This window comes from Carassius auratus, unplaced genomic scaffold (genome assembly GCF_003368295.1).
Source record: "Carassius auratus strain Wakin unplaced genomic scaffold, ASM336829v1 scaf_tig00037688, whole genome shotgun sequence".
NCBI classification, from domain to species: Eukaryota; Metazoa; Chordata; class Actinopteri; order Cypriniformes; family Cyprinidae; genus Carassius; species Carassius auratus.
The window spans coordinates 96,754-124,690 of NW_020526395.1; the positions used below are offsets into that span (position 1 = coordinate 96,754).

The 27,937-nt window shown below is 36.0% G+C and overlaps 1 pseudogene; it reads right to left on the reverse strand.

The window, feature by feature from the left end:
• Nucleotides 1-201: 201 nt before the first annotated feature.
• LOC113083302 (serine/threonine-protein kinase PAK 6-like) lies at nt 202-27,865 on the reverse strand (annotated as a pseudogene).
• Between the last annotated feature and the right edge of the window lie 72 nt (nt 27,866-27,937).

Sequence of the window (27,937 nt, forward strand, 5' to 3'; positions counted from 1 at the left end):
AATTTTTAATTTAATTTAATTTATTATTTTGTATGAGATTAGTGAGCCAGATTTGAAGCTGCCTGATTTAATTTAATTTAATTTAAATTATTTAATTTAATTAAAAAAAATTATTTAATTTAATTTAATTTAATTTAATTTAATTTAATTTAATTTAATTTAATTTAATTTAATTTAATTGGATAAGCCACATTTGAAGCAGTTGACATGTTTTATAAATGTATTTTAATATATCTCCCTTTAGTAATACATTAACATCTGACTAAATGAGCAAGGTGTTTAAATTAAAATTTAAATTTAATATACATTTAACTTGTGATGCACATCAACTGAATTAACATCATCGACTGTAATATATAATTCCAGTTTGTAGATAATAAATATTAAGGTGATGCCTTACAATGAATATTAATGCATTACCCAACATTTGTTACAGTTTTAGTTCATATCAGGTCCATTAAATAATATTAAGATACGATTTTAGTTTATTTTTGTTGTTATTAATGTATTAGTAAATGTTGGAACTAACATCAACCGAGATGAATAAATGCTTTACCTGTTAACTAATAGAAACTTATTTTAAATTGTTAGCGATTGTAAAGTTGTGTCAGCTGTAGAGAACAACAACAACAGTGAGATCATTATGTGAAAGCATTATAAAATCTAAACCATGGCTCGTTCAGGTTTCTGCGGCCACGGATTCGATGCGAGTCACGATAACACGCATTTCAGTCAGACGCACTTCTTCTCTGATTCACCGCCTTTTAAGCTCCACTAAGACGTCCTCATGTAGAAGAAAAAGGCTTTATGGAGTCCATTCCTCATAGCAGCCGTCTCAATGGTGGAGCGTGAGGTGCGTCTCACACTGGTTATCTCCTCTCAGGGACACCGCCGGGGCTCTGATGTTAGCAGGGGTTTCAGCAGCGGGACATGCGCTTGCGGTACTGCTCCACTAGGGGCACCAGACACTGCGGAGAGCTGGCCTGCAGGAGGAAGGGGTGCTCCAGGAGGTCCGTGGCACTCGCCCGCTCCAGAGGATCCCGGGTCAGCATGCGCTTCAGGAAGTCCTTCAGCACCGGGGACACCTGCCGACCAAACAGACGGCACCAAATAACATCAAACACATCCACATTTTAATGTTTAAACAGATACGAATCAGTTTGGGCACAATGGGACTTTACATTATTTTTATATTATATGGTGCGTATTTATTTTTTATTTTACTTTTTGGATCTTTTCACATCAAAAGCAGTTTTACCTTTTTGATATGCTGTGTTTTCTTTATTATGATTAGCAGTAGTATTATTTTATTTAGCCTTGTTTAATTTGTTAGCTAATTATTTTTTACATTTTATACTGTATGTGTGTGTGTGTGTGTGTGTGTGTGTGTGTGTGTATTTACATCTCTTTAAGATACAGGCTTATTTATTCATGCCATATAATTGATTTTATTTTATTTTATTTCATTTCATTTTATTCCGGGTTGGACCAGACCATTTATATATATTTTTCACCTTTCTCTTTTCTTCTCTTCTCTTTTTTTTCTTTTGGGTTGGACAAGACCATGTAACTGAATGATTAATAGTTATTGTTCACATTTATTTTATTTTATTTTATTTTTCCAGGTTGGACCAAACTGTGTAAATGAATAAATGATAGTTATTATTTTTAATTTTATTTTATTTTATTTTATTTTATTTTATTTTATTTTATTTTTCCAGGTTGGACCAGACCGTGTAAATGAATAAAGGATAGTTATTTTTTTATTTTATTTTATTTTATTTTATTTTATTTATTTTGCTTTATTTTATTTTATAATATTTTATTTTATTATTCCGGCTTGGACCAGTCCATTTAACTGAATAATGAATATTTATTTTTAACTTTTTTTCTTTTCTTTTGTATATTCATGACATTAAACTTAGCCTGCTGTAAAGGAATGTTTGGGTTCATTTATTATTATTTCTATATTGTTTATATAGAAGGTTCTGTGTGTTTGTTTGTAAGAAGTTCCGACTGTCTGTAACTCTGCAGACGTTCATCTCTGTGTGTGTCTCTCTGTGATTAATGGAGAGGGTTTCCTCGTACCTGATGAAGGTTGCGTACGGTGGGTGCCGGCTCGTCTCTCAGACGCTTCATGGCAGCCACCGGCGTCTCACTGAAGTACGGAGGCTCTCCGTCCACCATCTCCACCAGCATGATGCCCAGAGACCACACGTCCACCTGCAGACGCAGCACAGACGCTGCTTTACTCTGACCGTCTGCTTCATGTGTTTGTGTGGTGGTGTTCAGCTGTACCTCTGTTCCGTACGGGGATTTGGAGATGACCTCCGGAGCCATCCAGTACGGCGTTCCCACCAGAGACTTCCTCTTGGGGATATCTTTACTGATCTGAGCGCAGAAGCCAAAGTCTGACAGCTTGATCTGAGTCAGAAACATGGAGACGGGTGAGAGTTCACAAAGTCTCTTCTGCATTGAATAACAGTGATACAGTAAAAACAGTAATATTCTGAAATATTGTTACAGTTTCAAATAACTGTTTCCAATTGTAACATATTCTATATCATGTCATTTATTCTTGTTCCTGCAAAGCTGAGTTTTTCAGCATTTTAAATACATTTACGTCCATTTAATTTGATCACTAATTTCCACTTTTTTTTCTTTTTGTATAATCAGTTAATTTATTATTACTGATGTATTCTGAAGTAAACAGATTTTGATTAGATAAAAGAATAAAATAAAATAAAATGAAAACAAATCTGTTTCGGAACCCTATATAGCAATATTATATTTATAATTAATATAAAGCTGTAATTAATATAACAATTTATTATTGAAAGACTAATTAAAATATAATTTATATTATATTTGTAGCAATAAATTAATTTAATAAAATTCTAATCTAAGGTGATGAATATACAAAAAAAAAATTTTTTTTAAGAATTAGTCAACAAATTAAATGGACCATAAAATAAAATAAAATAAATAAAATAAAATATTAAATACTGAAAATTCAGCTTTGAATCCTCGTAATAAATTACATAAAAAGATATATGCTGATTTGCTGCACAACAAACATTTCTGATTATTATCAATGTCATATTTTTTATGGAAACTTAAGATTGTTCGATGAATAGAAAGTTCAAAAGAACAGCATTTATTTATAGAAAATAAGTCTTTTTTTCCATTACAAAAGCCTTTTATTAGTATTTTGATAAATTTAATGCATCCATGCCGAATAAATATTATAAATGCCTTTTATTAGTCTTTTGATCTATTAATGCATGCTGAATAAATGTATGTTTCTTTAAAAAAGAATAATAATAATGAATAATAATAGAATGTGTCTGGCCCCAACACTTCTGATTGTCTGTGTGTATCTCTGTCTCTGTTCTTGGTTTGAGTAGGGTTTATTTCACTCACCCGTCCGTCCAGCGAGAGCAGGATGGAGTCGCTCTTGATGTCTCGGTGTATGACGCCCTGTGAGTGGAGATACGCCAGCGCCTGCAGCACAGCTTCACACACGGTGGCGATCTGCTCCTCGCTGAGCCTGAACACACACACACACACACACACAAGAGCTTACATAACTGTGCTGCACAGATCAGCAGACACATTTCTCAACGCATCTGGTGTTTTTCAGTATAACTGTGACTTGAGCTCTTTGTGCTGTTATATATCAGAGTCTTGCATCTCATCGAGGCGGGAAGAAACCACTGGCATATATATAGTTAAAGTTTTTTTTGTTTGTTTTTTTGTTTGTTTTTTGTAATGCATGCTTATTAATTTATTCATGTCATGCAATTTTTGTTTTGGTATTTGTATTTATTTATTTATTTATATATATATATATATATATATATATATATATATATATATATATATATATATATAAATTGACTAATAATTTTTCATTTTTTTTCTTGTTTATTAACAACATTAGGTTTTTGTTGATGCATTATTATTTTATTATATTATAATATTATACATTTCATTTAATTTAGATTTTATTTAGATTTAACTATTTTAAAATCACTATGAAAATGGTTTTATTTAAAATTCTTCTAATTGTTTTGTATATTATTTGACATTGTATTTGTTGACTAAACAAATTTTTTTTTTTCCTTTATATATTCATGACATTATGTTTAACTTGCTCTAAAGGAAGGTTTTGGTTCATTTATTATCATTTATTATTGTTTATATATTAATCATTTTAATATTTATAGACATATAGATATCAACTTTACTTATTTTTAATTTAATTTAATTTAATTTAATTTAATTTAATTTAATTTAATTTAATTTAATTTAATTTAATTTAATTTAATTTAATTTAATTTAATTTTTTTTATTTTTGTTTTATAACCATGACATTAGGATTATCCTGCTGTATTAATTAGTTTCATTGTTGTGGTTCGTCGTTCATATTATTTATATACTGTAGTCTGTAGATATAAAGACATTCAATATTTCTGTATATACAGTATGCTCACATTTCTCACGTTCACATCAGGTTTACTTCATTTATTCATGTCATATAATTGCTTGTCAAACTGCTGTGCTCTCAGTTGTCTGGTGCTCTCTGGGGCCGCGTGTAAAATCGATGGTGTTTGCAAACGTGTGGTTCAAAGCCTGCTGCTCGGGTCAGATCTCGTCCTTCAGTCGAGAGACTATCATGTAAATCTAGTGCCTCACCAGACAAAGACAGAGATGCATTTACCAAACTCATTAGACCACTAATCAAATTCCCCCTGCATGTCATCAGAACATGCACTAAACTGATTGTCTAATCAAATCAATGTCGGCCGTCGTGTAAGGAGTGTCAGGATACATGCACAGCTGAGAGCGGATCCATAACTGTACATCACCCTCTTGTGGCATGAATAAAACACCACAGTAATACGACATGGAGTCAGTAACTGCACCAGACATGAGCAGAGTCCCTTGAGAGCTGCCAGATGTTGTGTTTCGCTCCTCTAAAACGCAGAACTGCAATCCCAGTGAATTAGCATTAAAAACTGTCACTTTAAAGTGATTTGAAATTAAAACTGATTGGCAATTACATCTGGTCTTATTGTGAAAGATTCGTCATTGCATGTTGTCTGTCTTTAGTTTTTCATCCATTAGCTGGCTGCAAATGATGTGCATATTATATTATATTATATTATATTATATTATATTATATTATATTATATTATATTATATTATATTATATTATATTATATTATATTATATTATATTATATTATATTATAAATATTTAATTATTTTATTTTATAATAAATTATATTATATTATATTGCATTCGTTTATTTTAAATTATATATTATATTTTTTAAATATTTTTTCTAATTATATATTGTATCATATAATTGTATTTTAAGTTCTATTGTATTGTTTTTAAATTATGTATGATATTTTATTATAAAATGTAAAAATAAAAAGTAGAAGACATACATAATTAATTTTTATTTTATTTTATTATTTATGTATACATAAAGTCCCTAAGAGATGATTTTTAAATGCCTTTGACCAAAAATAATAATAAATTGACATATGTACATATGTTTTTTGGTCACAGGCATTTAAAAAAATAAAAAGGCTCCTAAATCCTATAGAGATCACAATGATAACATAAACAATTCTCTCATCTTTCATGAAACAGAAGGATGAGAAACGGCTGGAGAAATCACATGGTTGTCAGAGTTGTTGTGCTGTGGTACCTGGTTTCAGACACAATGTTTGTTAAAGCTCCTCCCTGCAGATACTCCATGATGACCCACAGCTCCTCCTCCACCAGGGCGCTCTTGAACATCTCCACCACGTTCCTGTGCTGGTAATCTCTCATAATCACCACCTAAACACAGACCAGAATTCATATCTCAATATTCAAGAGGTCAAATATATATACTTTTAGACATTAAATGTGATTTGTGTTTACAGTGTTCCAAATATTTAATTCATATTAATATATGTTTCATCTATTTATTTGCATATGAATAAATAGAGTCAGTTCTGGTAGTATGAAATCATACACTGTGATTATACAATTGATGAATAACCCTAGACATTTCCCTTTCAAAACCTGTTTGTTCCTTCAAAACATTTTGTGACTGAATGTTCTGGGTTCAATGTCATTTGAAACCGTTTTCGCTTATGTAACAAAATGGAACAAGATAGCCTACTCAATGAGAAAAAAAATGCAGTTATGGGACTTGCATTTTCAGAATAACAAATTCTATATTCGGTAACTCCAAATCTGATTAATAAACAAACTACTCTACATCTTGAATGGCCTGAGGGTGAGTAAATTTGAAATTTTGAATAAAAAAGCAGTATTGAAATTTTTTTATTAATATTATGTAGTGATGCACAATATTATCGGTTAATATCGGAATCGGCCGATAATGGCTTTAAAGGGTTAGTTCACCCAATAATCAAAATGATGTCATTAATAACTCACCCTCATGTCGTTCCAAACCTGTAAAAACCTCCATTCATCTTCAGAACACAGTTTAAGATATTTTAGATTTAGTCCGAGAGCTCTCAGTCCCTCCATTGAAGCTGTGTGTACGGTCTACTATCCATGTCCAGAAAGGTAAGAAAAACATCAAAGTAGTCCATGTGACATCAGAGGGTCCGTTAGAATTTTTTGAAGCAACGAAAATACATTTTGGTCCAAAAATAGCAAAAACTACGACTTTATTCATCATTGTCTTCTCTAACCCTTCTATAAACTAACCCTTTAATTGTAAATATCGGTATCGGCCTGATATAAAAAACAATGCCGATATGTCTTGCCGATAAGAGGAATGCGCTAACTCACATGTGCTCAGGGTGTGCTAGCGATTAGATCACATCAGCAGTGTGGCTCATACTTGAAGCAACGTTTTGTCTGAATAATGATTAGATTGACTGTTCGGTTCGCTGTATTTAATCTGTGAAAGCAGGTACAGAATGACGGATTCGGTGTGTGATAGAGTAAACAGCGCCAGCCTCCCCCGGGTCCTAACACCCGTTCGATAAGGAGTTTAAATCTGTAGGGGGCGCTGTTGGCCTACTTAATTAAATTAAAAGGAAAATAGCCAACAAAAATAACATTTAGACTGTGTTTCTGAATAAATATAGCAGTAATTAATGTCAGAAAATAATGAGTATGTTTTTATTTAAAGGTCAGAAGCTATAGCTTACATTTAAAAAAAATCACAAATATGACACTTGTAAATTAAATACTTTTATATATACAGATTTATTCATTAATATGTAATGTGGTTTTTTTAAACTAATCATAAGCTCTGAAAGATTTTTCACTCTTTTGCTTTAGACCATATAAATATGTTAAATCTTAAAATAAAATGTTAGGTTGACTAAATAAAATATATATGCTTTTTTTTCTGGGGGAAAATGCAGCAATTTATGTATAGTTTATTTATAGTCATTTAAAAAGCTAAAAAGAACTGTCAAAAACCATCATTATTGTTTATTTAATTCTAACAAATAAGTTATTGTTAAAAGTTAACCACAATTAAAAATATTTAGCTTATAATTTCTGCACAGACCTGATGCTGTTTCCAAACAAAAGGAAATATATCGGTATCGGCCAAAATATCGGCATATCGGATATCGGTAAAATTCCAATATCGTGCATTCCTAGTATTATGCTCATTCGTTCTTTCACCTCATTGAAGAGCAGTTCTCTGCGCTGTTGTCTCCTGAGGTCCATCATCTTTACGGCCACCACCCGTCCGCTGTGTTTCTCTCGGGCGATGCACACCACACCCGTCGAACCCTCGCCGATCTTCACAAAGTTCTCCAGATACGAGCGCGGGTCTCCTTTATCCACCACCATCTGCAGCGCGGCCTTGAACTGCTCGTGGGTGACTTTGGGCGGGTCGGGCGGCGGTCGGGGCGAGGGGTGCTGCGGGGGTCTGAATGCGGGCGAGCAGGTTCCCGGAGGGCTGTTGGCTAGAGAGCCGGTGGGAGACGGCCGGGGCTGAGACGGACTGTCCTGTCTGGGGTAGAGACCTGGGTTTGGGCAGCCTGAGTGTCTCATGAAGGGGTCTGGCCCGGTGGGCCGGTAACTGATGTTGGGCGAGAGTCCGATGGTGTAGCTGGAGGACGAACGCACCGCTCTGTGAGGTCTGGTGCCGCTCACAAGGGGACTGCTGGTGCCACTGTGCAGATATCCAGGCTGGAGTCTCATGGCCGCTTCGCCCTTTCATTGAGAAGAGAAACATAAGGAAAATATAAATAAGGACGTGGGCTGGTTTGCCTTTTTATGTGAATATGTTTTAAAATATCATTTATTTATTAAGCATCATACCAAGCGCAATGTTGGGGGTTCGACCCACTGGGAACATATGATAGGTAAAAATTGATAGCCTAAATGCACTGTAACTCGCTTTGGATAAAAGCGTCTGCTAAATGCATAAATTTAAATTTAACGCATGTCAGAAGACGCTTCCATCACTGAGACTGTTGGCCACAGAAGTCAGAATTACTAGCAATTGCCAATACGAAAGAACGTGGTGAGAAAAACAACACCGTTGGGTAAACGACTCGACGTCATAGGTTTACCTTCAGGTCGTAAGAGGAGTACGGTCTCCCCGGGCTGTTCTGCGGATGGACCAGCAGTCTGTCCGGCGTGAGAGCGTCTCCGTGTGGCATTGTGGGACTGTAGAAGCAGGTGATGGGTCTCTGGTTGTGTGAGAACATGATGGGAAACTCTCGTCTCATCATGAGCCTCTCCGTCGGGCTCCCGATGTCCCCTCCGAGGTACACGGCCCTGGGCGGCTCCGGGACAGGGATGGGGGGCGGCGGGGGGGCCGGGAGCGCCGGAGGAGGAGGAGGCCTGTCCAGAGCGCTCATGCTGACCTCGTAAGTGGATTTGGCGCGGGGCAGAACGCCGTTGGGCTGCAGCATCACGCTCTTCTTCGGACCCATGTACGGCGTGCTGCTCTCGCTGTGGAAGTTGCGTGATTTCTCGTCCCAGTGAGGGTCAGGCTCGTCCAGGGCTTCGTACTGATACACATCGGCCTCGCTGACCTCCCCGAGGCGTCCGAGCGACTGCGCTCTCCTGCGGGCCGACGGGCTGCTCCTGCGCAGGGAGTTGGAGCTGGTGACGGACAGACGGCTCATGTCGGACAGCATGGCTGATATATAGTCTCCGTGGCCGATCATGCTGCGCGCACGATGGTCTGGAGAGAGAACAGAGTCAGGTTTGATTAATGCCGACTGAAACCGGATGCTATTTAAAGAGCGTGTGAATTCACTCGGGTGCGGATGAACTCAAAATCACACTTTCCTCCGAGGAGTCTATTTGTGGTTGATTTGTGTTCATGAAACGCTGAATGATTCGTCGGGGCTATCGGAGGATTGCTTTTCTTGCAAAGAAAGGAAAAAGTAAAGAGGCTTTTATTGTAGATTATTGGCCATGCCATTTATGTCACCTTCATGCAGTTTTTTTTAATAATTTATAATAATATAAATTGCATTTATGTTTTTTTTTTATATAAAAATCTAAAATATATTTAAAATAAAATATATAAAATATATAAAATAAATAAATTATAATCTATAATGTATTGGCCAATATTGACATTTATTCATGTTTTATAATTTACAATAATATAAATAGCATGTATGCATTTACTTATTTATTTATTTATTTATTTATAATAATCAAAAATATATTATTTATAATAATACAAAATATTTTTATAATGTGATATATATATATATATATATATATATATATATATATATATATATATATATATATATATATATATATATATATATATATATATATATATATATATATATATATAATATATATATATATATATATTTTTTTTTTTTTTTTTTTTTTTTGTAATTGGCATTTTTTTTACATAATAAAATTAATTAATAAATTATAACGTATAATGTTAAGTATACTATACGGAATAATATTTTCTGTTAATATATTACAATATATTGAATAATTTTTTCCTGATAATCCTCTGACGTCACATTCATGAAGCAGGCCTCTATGAAAGTGTATAGATGTTGCAGAAGCTCGGCTCTTTTGTGTGGAGTTGCAGTTTTTCCGCCTGACTCTCGCTGCATCATTATTAATTGCCAGCGAGAGGTAATAAATCTCTCGTTCCTCTGAGGATTCAGTGTTCACAGCAGGACCGTGATAGATAAGAAGCCAGTGTGTGACAGGGGAAAAAACATGTGTTTCTGACGGCGTTCAGGACGTCCCTGAGAGATCAAGCACTGATTCTCTGCTCAGATACAAGCGCTGTCCCAGTGATGCCAGAGACAAAAACAGACATGTTTCCCAGCTACAAATACGAGGAAATGGGAATAACTTGAATTACATTTTTTAAAGCTGAATAAAAAAAATTATAATTTCTTAAAATGTTTTACTAGAAAATAATATGAGAAAATATTATTTCAGAGAATAATTTACAAGAAAAAAGCCTTATCCCTTTAATTTTATTTATATATATATATATATATATATATATATATATATATATATATATATATATATATATATATATATATATATATTATATATATATATATATATATATATATATATATATATATTCTATCTTTGTTATTCTACAAAACATAAAGCATCAAATATATTAAGAATCAAATAAAAATAAAAAAGCAGCATATTTGATTTCAGTTTCTGGGAACTTTTTTTTCAGAATAGTGAATTTGTTGATATACATTTTTCAAAACAAATTTGCAAAAAAATATATATTTATATATATATCATTATTTACAAGAAAAGCCTTATCCCTTAATAAAATACAAATAAAATAAAATACATTTTATTTATTTTTGAATTTCTTTAATTTTATTTATTATTTTATTATTTTTTATAGTATTTATATTTTTTTCTTTCTTTGTTATTCTAGAAAAATAAAGCATCCAATAAATACATAAATAAATAAAAAAGGAGCATTTTTTTTTAGTTTCTGGGAACTTTTGAAACACAGATATTAAGAAATGTGAATAAATATAAATCAATTTAGAGTTGCAAATAAAAAATATATGTATTATTAAAATATCTTTTAAAAGAAAATAATAAGAAAATATTTTTCAGAATATAATTTACAAGAAAAACGTTTGCCCTTTAATTTTATTCATTTTAAATCTATTTTTGTTATTCTACAAAAAGTAAATCATCAAATAAAAATAAAAAAATTAAAAATAAGCATATTTTTTTCAGTTTATGGGAACTTTCGAAAAACAGATATTAACATATAAACAGATTTTACATATATGTTTTCTATCTTTATGCTACAAAAACTAAAAAGCATAAAAAAATTGTTTTATTATTATTATTTTTTATTAAAATTAAAAAGTTTATGGGAAATTTTGAAACACAGATATACATTTTTCAAAGGCCTCAGCCATTAATTTACTCAAAATTCACACAGAAATATTTGTGAGGAAATAAAAGGACTCTTATTCTGAAGTGGGCTCATGCCTCCAGAGTTTTCAGGCTGTTGCTCTGCAGTTTCCAATCAAGTCAAAGTGAACTGAAAAGGTCTAGTATGCTATTCTGGGACCCTTCTTGGTATTTAATCCATGCAATTCTGACCTTCTTTGGCTTGAGCTCCACCGGCGTGATCCGGGACGGGTCCACCATGGGTTTGGGTCTCCGCAGGTTTTCTATTAAACTCTGCCATTGTGTGGGAAGACCGACGAAGACTCCTCGCTTCGCATCGAACGACGTATGCACGCGATGCTCGAAGTTCTTCGGCGCTGAAATCTCCGGCCTCTTCTTCTTCTTCTTGCGAAACATTGTCTGATACTACAGCAGAAGCCTTTCAAAACACAGAAATGTGAAAAAGAATATAATGCATTACAGAATTTACTGCAGTGCACCTTATAATGCATTGCAGGATCTCATGAAAACAATTATTATATAATACTAATGAATCATTGTAAAACACATGAAAAGCACTTTACCTGAAGCTTTCATATATGATGCATTATAAAAGTATTTTTAATGGTTCAATTATAATGTATTATAATACTTATCTATTCGTTGTTAAACAGAAAATACAATGCATTTAAACACGTGACCAAACCAACCACAGGAATCTGTAAAAATAACTTTTATTGATGAATTCCTTTTAATGCATTATGCATAAAGGCTTCAAGTAAAATGTGATATTTATAGATAGTAATTTGCCATAATTTTGGATATTCATTTATTTTGGTATATGGAATACAATATTACTGCAGGCTTATTATAGTCAATTAACATTAAAATCATTAAAAAAGCATGTGAAATAACAATTAATGTTAAAATAAAATAATGACTAAATAACTAAAATAAAATTAAAAAAATATATAAAAACACTTGTTTCAAGGAAACGTCTCTCAAATTAATGTACTAAAATAAAAATGAATAAAAAGTCAATTTAAAAAAAATAAAAATGCACAACATAAATTAAATAAATATTATGTAAATAAAATAATAAATATAATTTAAAACATTAAGCTTTGGGGGGGGCGTACTGTTTATTTTCTTTATTTTATTATATTATAATATATTTTATTTAGTAATTACATTATAATATATTTTATTTATTAATTACATTATAAAATATAATAATACAATTAAGTTATTTATTACCAAAATTATGAAATTATAAAGAAAATGTACAACATAAAACAAAAAGGTTCAAACTATTAATAAAAATGATAGTTTCTCACAACAACAACAAACAAAACAACAAAATTACTCAAACTAATTTTCTAAACATAAAAAAACATTGGTACTCCACTGTTGAAAGGGAAATGCATCGAGTTATTTTCAATTAAAATTGACATATGCATTAAATGCATTTGCAGATTAGAAGCATTTGACGCCAAAACTGCTGCATAATGACTCGTTTAAATATAGTATGTCTATTTTTGTTCTTTTGTTGCACTAAATCTGGTCTAAATGTGTTGCATTGCCTCAAAGCAAAAGAAATCTCAAGTCATCTTTGTTCTTAAAATAGAGACGTATCTGCTGATTCACTGTCAGCGTTTCTAATGCTGTCTCTGACACACACATCTTCCTCCTGTACATCGACGGCTGTTCTGTGCACGAGAGATGAAGTAGATCTGCTCAATTAGGGCTTATTCATTGGGCCTGCCCTTTAAATGACAGACGGGGGACGATGAAGGCCTCTGGGTTCAAAGTGCATTAACTTGATAAAAGCAGCTGACCTGCCGTCACACTGAAGGATGCTAATAACTCTGGAAAACATTGTCTTCTCGCTGCTGAGCTCACTGAAAGGCAAGGACGTTAACTGACCTTGTAGATTTCATGCCGCTTTTTTATTCTTTCTAGTTCGGTTCAGGTAATGAATCTATTTTAAAATGATTTAAATCTTGACAGACTTATGCACTGAAAAAAGGTGCAGAATTTACTTCATTTTCACTCATTGCAATTCTTTTTCAATGCAAGCAACACATTGAATTAACCGTCTGATGCATGAAAAAATATAGCTTAATTTTAGATATAAAAACAATAAATACACATTCAATAAATATTCTGTATACAAAAATTATAAAATAATACATATTAATAAAAACATTAGGTTTTTTCCTATAACAACGAAATTCCTGTATTTTTAATTAATTAAATTAATAAAATAAAATAATAATAAAATAAACCGTAACCCCCCCCCCCAAAAAAAATAAATAAAATAAAATATAAATATAAATAATTATTAATTATTATTAATAGAATAAAATATTATTAATTATTATTTCATTTCTTAATCAAATAAAATATTAATTAATAAATTAATATTTTATTTTATTTAGGGCTAAATAACTTCATTGTATTATTATATAACATCATGTCATTAATAAATAAAATATATGATAATAAAATAAACAGTACCCCCCCCCCAAAAAAAAAAGATAAAATAAAATAAAATAGAATAAAATGATTAAAATTAATTAATATTTTATTGAAGTCCCCCAGTAGAATCTTCTTGGAGTCTCTGGGAGGGGTGCTGGAAAGTGCTCCGACTGGAGACTCCGTAGTTCTACTGGGGGACTTCAACGCTCACTTGGGCAGTGACAGTGACACCTGGAGGGGCGTGATTGGGAGGAACGGCCCCCCTGACCTGAATCCGAGCGGTGTTCTGTTATTGGATTTCTGTGCTAACCACGGTTTGTCCATAACGAACACCATGTTCAAGCATAAGGGTGTCCACCAGTGCACGTGGCACCAGGACACCCTTGGCCGGAGGTCGATGATCGACTTTGTGGTCGTGTCATCAGACCTTCGGTCATATGTCTTGGACACTCGGGTGAAGAGAGGGGCGGAGCTGTCAACTGATCACCACCTGGTGGTGAGTTGGATCCGATGGCGGGGGAGGAAGCTGGACAGACTCGGCAGACCCAAACGTACTGTGAGGGTCTGTTGGGAACGTTTGGCCGAGCCCCCTGTCAGAGAGATCTTCAACTCCCACCTCCGGCAGAGCTTCGACCGGATCCCGAGGGAGTCTGGAGATATTGAGTCCGAGTGGACCATGTTCTCCACCTCCATTGTCGCTGCGGCTGCTCGGAGCTGTGGCCGTAAGGTCTCCGGTGCCTGTCGAGGCGGCAATCCCCGAACCCGGTGGTGGACACCGGAAGTAAGGGATGCTGTCAAGCTGAAGAAGGAGTCCTATCGGGCCTGGATGGCTTGTGGGACTCCGGAGGCAGCTGACGGGTACCGGCAGGCCAAGCGGACTGCAGCCCGGGTAGTCGTGGAGGCAAAAACTCGGGCCTGGGAGGAGTTCGGTGAGGCCATGGAGAAGGACTATCGGTTGGCCTCGAAGAGATTCTGGCAAACTGTTCGACGCCTCAGGAGGGGGAAGCAGTGCCCTACCAACACTGTTTACAGTAGAGATGGGCACCTGTTGACCTCAACTGGGGATATCGTCGGGCGGTGGAAGGAATACTTCGAGGATCTTCTCAATCCCACCGACTTGTGTTCCGTTGAGGAAGCAGTGGCTGGGGACTCGGAGGGGCACTCGTCCATCACCCGGGCTGAAGTCATCGAGGTAGTTAAAAAGCTCCTCGGTGGCAAGGCACCGGGGGTGGACGAGATCCGCCCCGAGTACCTCAAGTCTCTGGATGTTGTGGGGCTGTCTTGGCTGGCACGCCTCTGCAACATCGCATGGCGGTTGGGGACAGTACCTCTGGACTGGCAGACCGGGGTGGTGGTCCCTCTTTTCAAGAAGGGGGACCGGAGAGTGTGTTCCAACTATAGGGGGATCACACTTCTCAGCCTCCCTGGAAAAGTCTATGCCAGGGTACTGGAGAGGAGAATTCGGCCGATAGTGGAACCTCGGATCCAGGAGGAACAGTGTGGTTTTCGTCCCGGTCGTGGAACACTGGACCAGCTCTATACCCTTTCCAGGGTGCTGGAGGGTTCATGGGAGTTTGCCCAACCAGTCCACATGTGTTTTGTGGACTTGGAGAAGGCATTCGACCGTGTTCCTCGCGACATCCTGTGGAGGGTGCTCCGGGAGTATGGGGTCGGCGGCTCCCTACTTAGGGCTGTTCGGTCCCTGTACGACCGGAGCAAGAGCTTGGTTCGCATTGCCGGCAGTAAGTCAGACCTGTTCCCGGTGCATGTTGGACTCCGGCAGGGCTGCCCTTTGTCACCGGTTCTGTTCATAATTTTTATGGACAGAATTTCTAGGCGCAGCCAAGGGCCGGAGAGTGTCCGGTTTGGGGACCATACGATTTCGTCGCTGCTTTTTGCGGATGATGTTGTCGTGTTGGCATCCTCAGACCAGGACCTTCAGTGTGCATTGGGACGGTTTGCAGCCGAGTGTGAATCGGCTGGGATGAGAATCAGCACCTCCAAGTCCGAGGCCATGGTTCTCAGTCGGAAAAGGGTGGATTGCCCACTTCAGGTTGGTGGAGAGTTCCTGCCTCAAGTGGAGGAGTTCAGGTATCTTGGAGTCTTGTTCACGAGTGAGGGAAGGATGGAACGTGAGATTGACAGACGGATCGGTGCAGCTTCTGCAGTAATGCGGTCGCTGTACCGGTCTGTCGTGGTGAAGAAGGAGCTGAGCTGTAAGGCAAAGCTCTCGATTTACCGGTCAATCTACGTTCCTACTCTCACCTATGGTCATGAGCTGTGGGTCATGACCGAAAGGACAAGATCCCGGATACAGGCGGCCGAAATGAGCTTTCTCCGTCGGGTGGCTGGGCGCTCCCTTAGAGATAGGGTGAGAAGCTCGGTCACTCGGGAGGAGCTCAGAGTAGAGCCGTTGCTCCTCCACATCGAGAGGAGCCAGCTGAGGTGGCTCGGGCATCTATTTCGGATGCCTCCTGGACGCCTTCCCAGGGAGGTGTTCCAGGCACGTCTCACCGGGAGGAGGCCCCGGGGAAGACCTAGGACACGCTGGAGGGACTATGTCTCCCGGCTGGCCTGGGAACGCCTCGGGGTCCCCCCGGAAGAGCTGGAGGAAGTGGCTAGGGAGAGGGAAGTCTGGGCGTCTCTGCTTAGACTGTTGCCCCCGCGACCCGGCCCCGGATAAGCGGAAGATGATGGATGGATGGATGGATGGATGGATGGATAATATTTTATTTTATTCTTTTTTTGGGGGGGGGTTACTGTTTATTTTATTATATTATCATATATTTTATTTATTAATGACATGATATTATATCATAATACAATGAAGTTATTTATTAAAAATAAATCTGATATACTCTAATATTAGCAAATGTTTTCTATTATTTTCCTTCCTGATTTAATAATTCACGTATCATGACATTTTTAAAAAACAAGTAGTTTTTCCTGTTTTATTTCTCTATTCTTCATTGTAATTGCAATTTTTTTATATTATTTTTACAGTTTACTGTAATATGGCATTTAAAAGGGACATATTATTCTCACATTAGTTTTGTTGTGTATTTTCCACTTGTGACGCCAGAAATATTTTTGCACCTGTTACAATTTAGTTTAATAAAATAAACATGATGCATGTTTTCATAGAACGATTAATAATTATATCCTAAAAGATCTCTTATGATACTGTAAATATACTATCTTTAAGATTGCTTCGAAGCAACACATTGAACTCCTATAATATGACATCTTTCCAAGTGAAACAGGGACATTCAGTGAGACAAAGATGGAAAGGGAATGATTTTATCCAAAGTGCGCGTCACGTTCCAGTATTTCACTTGGAAATCTGTCAAAGCACAGAGGAGATGTGAAAAATGGGTCACGTTATGAGTACAGCGGCTTGTGCGTTCGCTAAAACAATGGCTAGACAGTTATTTGACAGTTTTTATTAATGATATCTCACGGAGACATTATGAAAACTGATGCATTTTACATCGGAATAAAGAGGCTTTCTCATTTAAAGTAAAGCACTACAGATAAAAACAACTGGGTAATATTGATATTTTGTCTGCTTTTGCTTCCATAACGCAAAAAAAGCATACATTTTAGTGTTTATTTTAATGCATCTATTTACAGTAGGTCTGTAGATTTTAATTACAATACACACACATTTAAAGCCAGTGAGTTTTTCTCCATTTAAGTAGTGCATCACAGTTTTATTCCTGTCTTTATTCTGATTATAATTAACCTGATTATATCATTTAATTCCTAAAAACTTGGTGAAAATGCATGTATTTCTGTCTGCTGACAGTGGTTTCTGTTTTATGGAGTAATGAAAAGAGAAATCCCAAATCTTTAACTTTAATATGTCATCAAAATCAAGAATTTTGAACCTGGCTTCAGCCAACATTCAGATTCTGGAAATGTATGCAAATGAGGGCATATTTAATTTGACAATGCATGCAAAAAATGCATGCAAAACAACAGTCTTGAGGTGACTTATAGTAAAAAAATAAAATAAATACATTTTAAAAATAAGTTTTAAAATATTTAATTTAATTTAATTTAATTTAATTTAATTTAATTTAATTTAATTTAATTTTATTTTATTTTATTTTATTTTAAGCATCTCGTATAACACTGTGAAAGGGTTTCTTTTGTGGTAATTACAGGTTTACTGTAAATTGTACCTCTCATTATACAACTACTCAACAAATTAATACATGGACATATTTTTAAGAATCTAACCTGTACATTATCTTACTTTTTTTTTGCTAAGAAAAAAAAAACTCTAATAACTCTAACTCTAATAATTTTTTTACACACACACACACACAATCAGCCTCACAACAAGATAAAAACTGCATCGGTGTTACAGTAATATTACTGTAAAATCAAAGTCATCTGAGGTAGTTTCAATAATAATAAATTACTTTAAAATAATCTTCCCTGGTTGATTAAATCACAGTACATCAGAACAGCTGTTTTCTCCTCTGAAATGTGATGTTTAAACATGCAAATGTCATATTATCCTATTATGTGTGTACTAATTTACATACATTTCCAGACCAGAAACCTGAGGACTGGATGAAGCCCGGGTCTAAATTATTTTCACTTTGTTGTCAAAATTTCCGGATACCTCTTTGTATCACTCCATAAATTAGAAACGATACACTGTCACCGTGTTTGAGTAAAATGTAGCATAATGATATATGATACATTGTAACAGATGCAAACACATAAATAGATAAAGCATAACAAAATAAACACATAAAGGTGCATTTAGCATTTTTAGCCTCACCATGTTATAGAAAAGACACCGCTCAAAATATCCAGACTGTGCATGAAAAATCAATCGTTTTGGTTAAGCTTAAAGCCCCAGATATTTCTCCTAGACAGATTATTTTGAAGTCGTTTCTGATCATTCCTGATTACTGACATTTCTTCCAGCAGCACACGAGTAGAAACTAGCCATAGAGTCTATTACACACTGACAATAACAGCGAACGCCCATTTAACGGATTGCCCTTGACAAGAAACGCACGCTTCTTTATACAGCAAGACTATCTGTGTGTGTTTGCATCAGGATTTCAAGAGTGAATATTGATCTGCGTGTGTTACTGAATCCAGGAGCTTCATCTACCAGATACAGATCCTTAAACAAAGATATAGCGTTGAAAAAACAGCGCTGAACATGTAACGTTTATGTTTAATAGATCTGATGATATCCGGCACATTTCAGAGTCCAATCAGCTGTAATGAGATTTTGCTTGTACTTAATGATAAATCGGATACTGCTGTTGTTTTAATCTTACTCTTAAAAGCTGCTGTCAACTTTACTTCATCCATTAATCTGCTGATCTATATTAATATTGTCCGGGACTTTATCCCATGTGGATCATAATCCATTTAAACAGTGCAGCTAAAGCAGCAATATCAGCTTTCAAAAAGACTAATCCGTTTTCACTGTCACAGCGTTTCAATCCAGATCTGATATGATGGCAGGGTTAGAAATCAAAAAGAAACTTCAGTTTTTTCCTTGTTTAACTGAAGAAAGTTCTGGCACATCCAATTATTAATTTCATCAATGCATTGACAGAAGGAGTCAATGGGGCTGTAGTCATTTGGAGATAAGGCTAGGTTAATCTGGGTATCATCAGCATAGCTGTGGTAGGCAATTTGGTTCTTTCTCATTATTTGACTTAGTGGGAGCATATACAGGCTAAACAAGAGCGGTGCTAGGATCGAGCCTTGTGGGACTCCGCATGTCATGGACGTCCACTTAGACTGTATTACTTGTTCTGAAATACTGTATTTAATGTTCTGAACATCACAGCCTTTGTTTTTATACAAATATTCAGACTTTATATTTAAAAATGACTTCAAGTTAGTATATCAAGAAATCGAGCTGCGGCTGGACGCAAGGTTCAATGAGGAAAAAAATGATGTTGTAATCGGTCCAAATAGATTACATAGTGCATAGTCTGACAGAATAGTCTGTCTGTTGTACGAGAAGATGTGATGACTTGAAATATTTTGTCAGCATGTGTTTATCTAAAGGAATAGTTCACACAGAAATGAAAATGTGCTCGCACTCAGTTCATCCCAGATGTAGATCAATTTGTTTCTTCATCAGATTTGTAGAAACGTAGCATTGCATCAGTGTCTCATCAATGGATGCTCTGCAGTGAATGGGTGCCGTCATAATGAGAGTCTGATAAAAACATCCCAATAATCCACAGCACTCCAGTCCATCAGTGAACATCTGGAGAAATGATTCTATAATCCATAATAACACTTCCTCCAGTGAAAGTGCATCTGGTCTGAATCAGGAGAGAAATCTGCACAGATCAAGCAGCGTTTAAACAGATCTAAACTAATATGTGGGTGATTTTTATGATAGAGACAACAGTAGATGCACTTTTTCATTGGAGGAAGCGTTATTATGGATTCATATTTAAGTTAAAAATATCTTAATGCTGGATTTGTTTCATCTTTTGTCTTCTCCAGATGTTCACTGATGGACTGGAGTGCTGTGGATTATTCTGATGTTTTTATCAGACTCTCATTCTGACGGCACCCATTCACTGCAGTGCATCCACTGATGAGACACTGACGCAGTGCTACATTTCTACAAACCTGATGAAGAAAGAAACTCATCTACATCTGGGATGAACTGAGCGTGAGCACATTTTCAGCAAATTTATATGTTGTTTTATTCTTGCCTGTGAAGCATTTCACTTTGGAGAGCATGTTCATCCTCTGCGTGTCCCACAAGTCTACATTTGAGGCCCATTTGTGTTGCCCTCAGGTAATTTAATCCATTATCATTGAGATAACACTCATCTGATGTTCAGCTCTCTGTGATGACAGACGGATGCACTAAACCACAGGGGCTTTTTAAGCTCCATGTGAAATATAGAAGTATGATTCAATCTTTCTCATTTGTTTTTGGCTTTGGACTGTAAACATTGTCCAAACAATATCATATATCAGATATATAATTCATTCAAAAAATACTACCGTAAAGCAGCATATCCTTTCTATTTGACAAATGATTTTCCACGGCATTCTTTTACATTTGTTCATGATTCTTGTTCATGATTGATAGATAGATAGATAGATAGATAGATAGATAGATAGATAGATAGATAGATAGATAGATAGATAGATAGATAGATAGATAGATAGATAGATAGATAGATGGATAGATAGATAGATAGATAGATGGATAGATAGATAGATAGATAGATAGATAGATAGACAGATAGATAGATTAATATTACAGCAGATGACCAGGAAATATATTAAATACTTTTCCCATAAAATAGCAAAGATATGAGCATAACCAGAAAAATTTTATTAAAAATTGGTTGCAAATCCTAAATTGAATTGCAGGTGTTAACGGATAACACAACGTGTGATTGAGTGAGGGAGTGAGAATGTGTGTGTGTGTGTGTGTGTGTGTGTGTGTGTGTGTGTGTGTGTGTGTGTGTGTGTGTGAGTGAGAATGTGTGAGTGAGAATGTGTGTGTGTCCGTGTAAGTGAGGGAGTGAAAATGTGTGTGTTTCCGTGTGAGTTAGTGAGAGAGTGAATGAGTGAGAGAGTGAGGGACTGAGTGAGTGAGAGAGTGAATGAGTGAGAGAGTGAGGGACTGAGTGAGTGAGAGAGTGAATGAGTGAGAGAGTGAGGGACTGAGTGAGTGAGAGAGTGAATGAGTGAGAGAGTGAGGGACTGAGTGAGTGAGAGAGTGAATGAGTGAGAGAGTGAGGGACTGAGTGAGTGAGAGAGTGAGTGAGTAAGAATGTGTGTGTGTGTGTGTGTTTCCGTGTGAGTGAGTTAGTGAGAGAGTGAGTGAATGAGTGAGAGAGTGAGGGACTGAGTGATGGAGTGAGTGAGAGAGAATGTGTGTGTGTGTGTGTGTGTGTGTGTGTGTGTGTGACTGAGTGAGTGAGAGTGTGTGTGTGTGTGTTTGTGAGTGAATGAGTGAGAATGTGTGTGTGAAATGCACAAAGTTTCCTGTGAGGGTTATGGTTAGGTGTAGGGCCATAGAATATACAGTTTGTACAGAATAAAAACCATTATGCCTATGGAGAGTCCCCACAAGAATAGTTGGCCAGATGTGTGTGTGTGTGTGTGTGTGTGTGAAGGATGCAAAGATAAGATAGATGCTGTGTGTTTCTCATGAATGTGTGTGTTTTATTAATTTCTGTCAACAGTAGTGTCGCACACAGCGCAGTCTGGGCTCTTAACTGAACACACGCCTCTTCACAGAACCAGTTTTGGACGAGCGCTCAGCATTTCTGCAGTAAGAGTGTGAGGTTTTTCACTGCGGGGGTGAGACACGAGTTAATCCTCTCTTTGTATTTGTCAATAGAGGACAATCATCACACGTCTGAGATACTTAAAGTCTTTGCTTGTGTTTGTGCCTGCAGTGCAGTACAGTGAATCCTGCATTAGATTCATTATTCTGTGTGTGTGTGTGTGTGTGTACAGCGTCCTCTCTGGAGCTCAAACAGCAGAATAAAGCCACAGTGAGGTAACGGTTTGATATTGAACTGATATAACATACAGCTTAAATGCAAAGAAAATCGTATTGGAAATAAGCATCTGCCAAATGCATGAATATAAATCCTCTCACAGGATTTAAAATCATGCACAACGATAATAAATATATGAGTCCTTTATGGTTGTTGTGGTTTCTCTTTTTATTATTGATTAAATGTATAAATAGCTCTATGAAGCTGCTACAGAATATAAACCAGAAATACACGTGCATGCATATCTGATCTGTCAAACATCATCTAATTCAGTAGATAGCTTAAATTTGAAGTATTATCAAATTGTCTCTACAAGTCATTTCAACACAAGTTTAAAAAAATGGTGTCTAGTTGAATCTTGTGTAATTGTAAAAAATGTGTTAAATTATTTTGACAAGTTGAAGTAATTTAAAAACATATGCTGCCATGATTTATGAATCATATAATTTTTACTATCTCATTATAACAGACTGGAAGGGTAAGCAGCATAATAATAAATTTATTAAAGCATCGTGGAGCCACCATCTGTCTCTCATTGATGAATCTTGCTGTATTACTCATGTCCAACCCAAACACTAGATCTAAATTAGCAGATCATTAAAATTATAGCTTTATTTTGATCACAACCCAGACTTGCCTTTTTCTTTTTTATTTATACGTAATTATTGCTGTCTGAACACACCTTGTAAAGTTTGAGATTGCATATATATATATATATATCTATATGCTGGAAATTGTAATTCTGATACATATATATTTTTTTAATGAGTGCAATCTTTAAAAATCTCTATGCATTAAGAAAAGGATGTCGTGCAAGGTCTTTTTTTATTAAATGATAGATCTGATTTGTGATGATGACTGCGAATGCTTTGCAAAATGCTCCTCTCCACATGTGAGTGCTAGTAATCTGAGAATCAAGTCCGACTCTAAAAGTTGGATATTGACCTGAGAAGTGTTTCATCTGGAGCTGGAGAGGGATTCTGTGGGTGAGGAGTGTTTGACAGCCAAAATCCCAGCTACACAGATACAGGTTTCCAATGAGACAACTGAAGAGAGAATGTGTGGGTTTAAACAGCTCCACACTCATGCAGGAATAGAGATGTACTTCTGAAGAAACACGCTTGAGCATCTGTTTCATGACTGAATGCATTTTTGCATTTTTTGCCCAAGCGACTCATGAATTATGATGAATCATGTCATCTGTGTCATTTCAACAGTTAATTTTGAATCATTTTCCCAATACAATTTCTATTGCATCAACACTGTGTGAAACACTATATCCCACAATGCAATGCGCTCGACTTAAAGGTGCTGTAGGGAACTTTTGTAAAAATATATTTTTTACATATTTGTTAAACCTGTCATTATGTCCTGACAGTAGAATATGAGACAGATAATCTGTGTAAAAATCAAGCTCCTCTGGCTCCTCCCAGTGTCCTATTGCCATTTGCAGAAATACATCGCTCCGTTAAGAAACAACCAATCAGAGCTGCGGTCCGTAACTTTGTTTGTGTTCAAAATGTAGAAAAATGAACATAATAAGTGAGTACACCATGAATCCTTTTTCCAAACTGTGTTTTTATCTTGTCCTGAATCACTAGGGTGCACCTATAATAAGTGTTTATATTCGGACTATTTTAGATTGCTTCGGGGATACCGCGGCGGAGTAACCCAGTACCTTTGTGATTCTTCATAGACATAAACAGAGAGAAGTAGTTCCGGCTACGATGTTCTTCCGCAAGACGCAAGCAGTTCTGTTTATTAACCGCTAGAGCGTCAAAAGTTACAGACCGCAGCTTTAAGTCATCTACAACAAAATTTGAATAACATGCAAAAAAACTTTTTTTTTAAAAATTGTAATGATAACTAGATGCAACATAGTGAGTATATGCAACAAAAATGCTTATTGTTGGCATAATGCATATTGTTAACTGTTATTTAAAAAAAATAGGAGAAGAGAAAAGTGTGCATACTATTCTATTGCTATTTATCATCCACCTGAAATGCAAGCCTTATTTAATGTTTGCTTAAAAGTCCTAAATAAGGATTTTTCTTTCAGTTTATTAAAAAATAAAAACGGACTAACTGATTGGAGAAGTCTTGTTTTCAGCAGAATTTCAAATTATGAATCAAATTATTAGGTCAAAATGTAAAAAAAAAAAAAAAAAAAAAACATTTTTATGTGTGTGTGTGTGTGTAAATGTATATCAAATCAATCAGATTTCAGAAACTTTTCCATTTTGTTAAATTTTTTTCCAACATAAATAAAAATGTAAAAAAAAACATCCGATGGTCAAAGTGACCCACCTTTAGTTTTGATAATTTACTCTTGAACCCACATTGACCCAGATCCCCGTATCTCTGGAAATGAACTATATAGGGCCTTAAAGATTAAGATACAGAAGTGTCTTAAAGGATATTAAGATATATTTAATACTTCTTGAGTTACAGCCATCCAAACATTAGTGGAAAAAACTCAAAAAGTGCTTTTTTATTTATTTTTAAACAGTTATTTGCAATTTAATGCAACAAAGATTGCCATTTTTTCCTAACAGACCACTGACCTCTGAAATGATTTAATGACACTTCCATCTTCCTAAGGTCATTTCAGGTAGATTATACCGTAAATATACCTCCATGACATTTAATATTTTGGCTTTCGTCTTCATTTAAAAAAGATGACCCACATGCGTTTAGATAGATAGGGTCCTTTTTCATTACATGCAAACTATACGCACATCATATGTGTTCAAGCTCTGGCCGAGTATTTACGTCTTCCTTTGCATGCTCTGTGTTTCTGCATGATTTTTCTATTCTGCTCCAAATCCCAAATCAGCATCTATTCTGAGTGGCTGTTTGCCATCTCCAGCCCTTGATGTGAATCTCTTGTTCTCCAGGGGATGTTTGAGACGTGACAGTCCCGTCACAGTAACAGCAGAGAAGTGAAGTGTGAAGCAGGACTTCAGATGAAGTGACCGAACCTAAACGAGTCATCTGTCCTCATTCACATCCACAGCACTTCAACCTGAGCTCAGACTCACACATCCACATCTCTAGAGCTCAGAAAAGAGCTGCTCAGGGACTAATGATGGAACAGTTTAAACCTCTTGTAGTCAAATGAAGACAGTCAGAGGAAAACATGTATTAACTGTATTATATAAATGCATCATGCATGCATTGCTCAGCAGATGATCTTTCATAGTTTTACAGAAAATGGTCCCAAATCTGTCAATTGTAAGAGCGCTTAAAATCAGGGTTATTATTAGTTAACTAAAACTGAGACAAAAAATCAAACTGAAATAAATTATTATTATTTTATTTCAGTTCTCATTCTCTAAATAAATTGTAAAAATAACTATATATACATTAAAAAAATAAAAAAATAAAAAAAAATAATTACTCAAACTAAAATAAAAGTTAATACTGTAAAAAATATTTTTTAAATAAAATTCTAAATATTAATAAAAGCTATAATAGTATGTCATATATTAAAATTACACTGCTTGGAATAAAAAAAAAGCGGATAGCAGCTTATAGTGAGTTCTTATTGAATTCTGTGAGTTTTGATCCCTGAAGATGATACATTGGTAAATAAAAATTAATATTAAAGTATAATATGATTTTAAAATCTCCATTTGATCGCATTGCTGTCTTGGAAAAATAACCGAGACATTAAATATGCCTCATTATATGACATCCTGGTTACAACTAGAGACATTTTAACCTTTGCAAATACTAAAAAATTAAAAACAAAAGGTTGCAACTGTACTAAAAAATAATGAGTGCATGGTTTACTTTGAAACACCTTTCACTCAGAAATTGCCTGTAAATTTCAATTAAAGTTGAGATGTATTTTACTGTGTGGTATTAGAGGATTCATCATGAGCATTAGAGATGATAAACGCTATTAATACTCTCGTCCCGGAGAGAGAACACACAGAGGATGTTTTCTGGCGTTTCTGTAGCTCGCTGTCTAATAAGATCAGTTCACATGATCACTCGAGTCCGAACGAGGATAAACACGGTCGGACAGCAGCAAGCGGCCCACGAGGACGTCCACTTCCAGACGTCATCGAGTCACACGCAGATATTTGCACGTCTCAAACATGCTTTTTGAGAAGATGTGTGTTTTCTAGTTTTTGATTCTGGCAGATATCAGTGTGTTGACAGCACAGTTGAATCAGATGATTATAACAGTAAAATGCACGTGCATGGATAAGTGTTGCTAAAACAGTAAAGCGTGACACTAGCAACAGGGAAAACAAAATGCAATGCAAGTTGCATTGGATAAAAGTGGCTGGCAAATGCATAAATGCACATTTATGTATGCATGGCCATGAATATGAATAAGATCATGGTGTATTTGAAAGTGCATGTGGAAGTATTCAGATTGAGATGTGCATTATGCTCTCTTTAAATAAATACATAAATAACGTTTCCTTATCGACACTCATGGATCCATGAAAAACCTTAAACATCCGTGGAATGACAAAAAGTTCTGCATGGAAAAACGTTCTTCGAAAACGGTTCATCTTAAACATAAAGGTTCTAGGATAGGGTTCCTCAGAGAACCTTTCAGTGATCAGTTCCTAAAAGAACAGTTTGCACTATAAAGAAAGTTTTAATCAAGGGAAAGGTTCCAGTGTTGATAAAAGTTCTGAACCGTAGTTGGCCTTTTTGAAGAAAAAACAGTGGAACTGTTCAGCGAAAGGTTCGTTGAGGAGCCAAAAAAAAAAATGGTTCTTCGATGGCATCGCTGCAAAAAAATCAATTCCTTAAATCTCCCTTTGAAGAACATCCATTTGCTGGAGGAACTTTAATACATCAGTTCCATTATAATGAACTTATGGGATCCATTTTGTAAGTTCCTGCCATTTTTGACAGGTTTAGCATATGAGGATCCCCAAAATGATGCTTCAAGGAGATTTTGATCTTTGCATGCAAATGCATCGCGAGAGAGCCGGGGGTGAGGGAAGGTGAAAGCATCTCCTCATCAGAACAGAACAGCTTTTCATTGTCGTCTAGGCTTTGTGCGTCTCGTCCAGCGCGCGCTCTCTGCGCGTCTTCATCCAGCGATGCGACACAAAGCGACGCTCAGCATCACTGTCGCACCCACAGCTCGCATGCAGATGTCAAAACGCGGCTTTTCTTACCTTGCCGTTGTGTGATGAGGGATGTAGAAGGCTGTCCTGCTGGGAAGAGGTTTTCTGGTGCCGTATGAACACACACACACGAGCACGCGCTCAATCAGCCTCCCAATGCAGGCTTCCGCTCGACTCTTTCTCAGTCCGATGCATCTCTGCAGATCTCAGAGAGATGATGCTCGAGGCCGCGCATCTGATGATGATAGCATGGTGAAAACACGGTGCAATCCACATCTAGAGGAAACGAGAACGGCCTGCCTTCTGTCTCTCCCTCTCTCTCTCTCTCTCTCTCTCTCTCTCCTCCTTGCAGTATGTGTGCGTGTGTGTGTGTGTGTGGGGGGGGGGGGGGGGGTCAGCGTCACCTAGGAGACCGTT